This window comes from Schistocerca cancellata, chromosome 5 (assembly GCF_023864275.1).
Source record: "Schistocerca cancellata isolate TAMUIC-IGC-003103 chromosome 5, iqSchCanc2.1, whole genome shotgun sequence".
Classification (NCBI taxonomy): Eukaryota; Metazoa; Arthropoda; class Insecta; order Orthoptera; family Acrididae; genus Schistocerca; species Schistocerca cancellata.
The window spans coordinates 590,774,860-590,780,169 of record NC_064630.1 but is presented as its reverse complement, the minus strand read 5'-3'; the positions used below and the strand labels follow the sequence as shown (position 1 = coordinate 590,780,169).

The window sequence follows — 5,310 nt, the reverse complement described above, 5'->3', positions numbered from 1 at the left end:
CAAGGGTTCAGTGTCTTGACAGGTTTCAACACAGTGGGAAGTTTCAAAATGGTTCAAATGGCTCTGAGCACTATAGGACTTAACTTCTAAGGTCATCAGTCCCCTAGAACTTAGAACTACTTAAACCTAACTAACCTAAGGACATCACACACATCCATGCCCGAGGCAGGATTCGAACCTGCGACCGTAGCGGCCGCGCGGTTCCAGACTGTAGCGCCTTTAACCGCTTGGCCACTGCGGCCGGCACAGTGGGCAGTTTCATAGAGGGCACTGGATTGGAGATTTTGGCAACTGGTTGGAGACTTTGATACCTAGCTTGTAGGTTTACTCGTATATAAGCGCCTTTGCAGGCTCTGGCCTTATATTATTATTAATACGAAGACTGAGATAAAAGCAAACTATGGCAAATAGAAAAACTCCATTTGTCATGTCCGAAAATTGTTGGTACTATTCTGGTTTTATGTAAAGGAACTAATATTCCTTTGTTATTATGAGTTTCAGATTATACTCGTGAAATATATTTCGTGACATTGTCTGTCTTCACACAGATCCTTCGTGAGCTTCGAAGAAATGACTATGCTAAATGAGAAGTGATATCGTGACAATTCTGAGTATTACATGTGGCATTTTTGCAGGCATATAGACTGTTATCACTAGTGTGAGCCTATTAGAATGACAATAGGAGACTGGAAAACATGTGTAGGCCACCATTTCGGTTCCGCACTGCTAATGGTGACTAAAGGGCAACGGCCTTGCCGCAGTGGATACACCGGTTCTCTTGAGATCACCGAAGTTAAGCGCTGTAGGGCGTGGTTGGCACTTGGGTGGGTGACTATCCAGGCCGCCATGCGCTGTTGCCATTTTTCGGGGTGCAATCAGCCTCTTGATGCCAACTGAGGAGCTACTCTACCGAATAGTAGCGGCTTCGGTCAAGAATACCATCTTATGACCGGGAGAGCGGTGTGCTGACCCCATGCCCCTCCTATCCGCATCGTCCACCGAGGATGACACGGCGGTCGGATGGTTCCGGTAGGCCACTCGTGGCCTGAAGGTGGAGTGCTTTTTAATGATGACTAAACAGCACTCGAGAGTGCCAAGAAATGACGATCAACCACTTTATCATTTTTTTTTCGGTCTTCAGTCTTCTGACTAGTTACAGACGGTCCGCTACGTGACCTCAATCGTTGTGCCACGTCTGACTGTCATATTCGGAACTATAACCTGTTACGTTTGTTACGTGTTACGTATAACCCTTTAATTTGCACATAAGTGGACAGTTATGGACTATCTGAAGAACGCTGGCTGTATAATTTCACCTCCAACCTTCTAAACGCAATAGAACGACTCACTTTATGTTTCTGACATTCAAACGTCTTTGATGTGCAGCCTACTTCGCCGTTATCTGACGTTCCGTCGCCTCTCAGCAGATTCTGCTGTCGCCGTAGCACTGTTGTCTTAATTCGTCGTGTCGGTACTCCACGACAGACGGTGCGACATATATCGTTCTGCGTATGTGCGTTATGTTACCAAAGGAGTTGTAGCTACGATGAACAAAATTGACACGAAAACAGAATTTCTAGGCGATTGTTTCGCAACAGTGCCTGATTACTAGTGCTGGCGTGTGTATTAGGTCTGTTGGTGGATTTAGGAATAACGGTGCTGGGAGGCAGTCCAACAGTTAAAACAAAGAGTATGAATTGTCACGAAATTTACGTAATGAGAGATAGTTACTACTTGCAATTATGGAACTGCAATGAAGTCTTCCTCGCAACGTAAGAAAAATACAACGCAACTCACCAATACTGAAATCACACAAACTGTATTTTGCACGAACTTGGTGCTTGACAAAAAGTCAATTGTTCTATTATTACATATATATATGCTTAATAAAGGTCACTATTAAGTTACTCTGACATCATTAATTTACCTCTAATTTTCTATGGTTTCCGATCATACAGTCCATCCATTAAATCTTGATGATTAGCATATATATATATATATATATATATATATATATATATATATATATATATATATATATATATATATATATATATATATATATATATTGCAGGATGGAAGAAATTACTGCCTTTTCTTATGATTGCAGGCGGAAGTCATGCTTGTGAACGAATATTGGCGTAATAAATAAAATTATTCTTGCGCCTATGATAACTCTTAACAGTTGTATTTTCTCCCATTTTTTATCACACATATCATTTACTACACATATTGTTGATGCACGAATAAAATTACATGCCCCTTTTGTGTGAGATATAAAGCATAAGTACTCTCAAGCGAGAGTGAAACAAAAGTTGTTAAAAATTGAATATTCTCTTTTGTTACAAAGATAATATTAAAAGCCTCTCTTCGCCGTCTTCTGCGGCAATGTAAAAATTTATAATTACTGATGAGGAAAAGAAAACATTCATAGAAATTAATAACGAGAAAAAATTGCAAACTGTGTACGCATGTCTGACACTACAAAACCAACTAAACAATAATGTATTCAAATACTGGAAGTACACATGTTTTCATAGTGAACATTTTGTAAGAAAGAAAATAGAAATGAGGCTGTGCACTTTCTGGTCATCAAACTTCAAACTATGTCTGGTGGAGATGAACATAGCACAGAACGAGCACATTTACCAGCTTAGAGATACATTTTTCCTACGTTTTAATGAAAATTCCGACCAAAATAAAGCTACAATGTTTAGTTTTAGAAAGACGTTTGTCCTGTGCTGATTTATTCAGTTCTTGGTGTTTTACTACAAAGAGGAAAAATATCACGAATTGCGAAAAAGTTAAACACTTTTTAATAACGGAGTCGGCAACTTAGTATCATATTACAGTTTCATTTCCTTCTTATGTAGTTTTCTCTAAGTACACGCTCTCCCTCCCTAGCCGGTCCCTCCCTAACCGGTATCATTAACGCACGCCTACAGAGTAGTGTTCGACTCGGAGGTAGTTCGGTTCGAATCCTGGTGGTGGATGAAATTTTCATTCACAATACTTGGCCTACAAGAGGAGCAGAGGTGGCGGCGTGAAGTTCCTGATCACCACCTTTGCGCCATTGTCTTGGGTTAAACACCAAAATCCACTATTCTGTCTTATGAAGTGTAGTCTTGCGAAACTGTTGATGTTAATCTGTCCGTTGGATGGGGACGTTAAGCTCGGCCGCCACTTTGGCGATATTATGTGGACATTACATCGAGGCAGTTTAGGCTGGGAGAGTTTTCAACTACGGTTGCGTAAGATACCAGTAAAGGTCGCGTCTGAACTACCACTGCCAGCCGCAACAAACAACTGCGCTTAGCCACTACCATATGCTTTATGCAATGCAGTCTGCTTTGCATTGTGGATGGCTTCTTTGTTTGTTTGCTTTTTCTCTCTCTCTAATTTTGAAGTGAGCGAAGAGACTAATCCCGATGTATGAACGGGTAGGAATGAGACTTCCACCACAAGAAAAGGAATGAACGATCCCTATGACCGTTACGCCAGTTCTGTTTTCGTGGAAACACAGAACGCGGACGTACGATGGCAGCCCTACGAGAGGAGGGCGGGACTTATTCCTTCGCAGCGCTCCTCGCCTCTTCGCAGTCAAGTTTTCGTTTGTTTACCGTCGCAGCCGACTGCCACGTCATACTATCCACATTAATATTCTAGAGGAACAGGCTATGTCCCGGCACCGGGTTTCACCCTCTCCCTTCTCTCATCATCACACTGTAACGATATAGCTTTCTCCAAAATTCATATGAAATGTCTGACACCACCTTCTTTTTATATGTATCCAGATAGTTATCGGACAATTTAGTGCTTCCTAAGGCCTTGTATGTATGTTTTTATATCTATCATTCTGTCCTATTTGGAAAAAAAAACCTTGATATTCATTGCGAAGTCGTATGAAATGTTCTAGAAGATCGTTGTCATCATTACCAAGAGATTGTGGTCATTAACAAAATTACGTACAGTTGCTGGATTGAATGTGTAATAAAGAAATTGAAGGGATAAATATTTGGTGGAAAATATTAAAATGGTGTGGACGTGTTGGCATAGGTAGCCGGCGCCTCTAATTACCATAATTACAATCGAGTAATGAGTTAACACAGAAAACACCTTTATCTTAAGAAACAGCTTAAAAGTCATTACCATGCGATGTATTTTCTTTTGGTATTTATTTTTATGTCTTCCTCTGCAATTAATAGTCCTTGTAATTACATTTCTAATTAACTCTCCAATTGTTTACATCTCACAGTTATGCAATTTACATAATCTGAGGCCTTATTTGTACGTTCTATGTATTTAATCGGACATGGCACGAGCTCTGTACTACCATTACATGTTAGTAACCAAATCCAAACTGTAATTAATTACGTAACAAAAATAATGCGAGAGACATTATTGTAATTAAAGTTCAGAATCCAGAATGAAAGTTTGCATCTACTTTCAAAGTTCAGAATGATTTTCTTATGCAAAACTAGAGATATTACTTGAAAAGATTGTTATTCAAATATTGTATTTTATACCTTATTCGGCTGAAACATCAGTTTCTTTACGTTTTGTAAATTTTAATTGCAACATTGAAATTGTACAAATTTAATAATGTTTTATTTTGGAAGCTATTGTTAAAATCCTATATACGAGTAAATCGATGCAGCGAGACGGCGAGTCAGTTGTTGTTGTTGACTCTGCTTGAGAGTCTGTTTCTAAAAGAGATCAGTGATGTCTGTGAAGTGCTTTGTTTAAAGGTGTCGAAAATGCAGTTATGTTGTCAATAAATAATGATAAGTGGCAAATTTATGTTCTTTCATCAAAATGAACTCCAGGAAAAAGTTAAGTACAGGGTTATTACAAATGCTTGAAGCGATTTCACAGCTCTACAATAACTTTATTATTTGAAATATTTTCAAAATGCTTTGCACACACATACAAAAACTCAAAAAGTTTTTTTTAGGCATTCACAAATGTTCGATATGTGCCCCTTTAGTGATTCGGCAAACATCAAGCCGATAATCAAGTTCCTCCCACACTCGGCACAGCATGTCCCCATCAATGAGTTCGAAAGCATCGTTGATGCGAGCTCGCAGTTCTAGCACGTTTCTTGGTAGAGGAGGTTTAAACACTGAATCTTTCACATAACCCCACAGAAAGAAATCGCATGGGGTAAGTCGGGAGAGCGTGGAGGCCATGACATGAATTGCTGATCATGATCTCCACCACGACGATCCATCGGTTTTCCAATCTCCTGTTTAAGAAATGCCGAACATCATGATGGAAGTGCGGTGGAGCACCATCCTGTTGAAAGATGAA

The 5,310-nt window shown here is 39.6% G+C and overlaps 1 pseudogene; it reads left to right on the top strand.

Moving 5' to 3' along the window:
- The first annotated feature begins 742 nt into the window (after nt 1–742).
- LOC126189172 (5S ribosomal RNA) lies at nt 743–860 on the top strand (annotated as a pseudogene).
- The last annotated feature ends 4,450 nt before the right edge of the window (nt 861–5,310 follow it).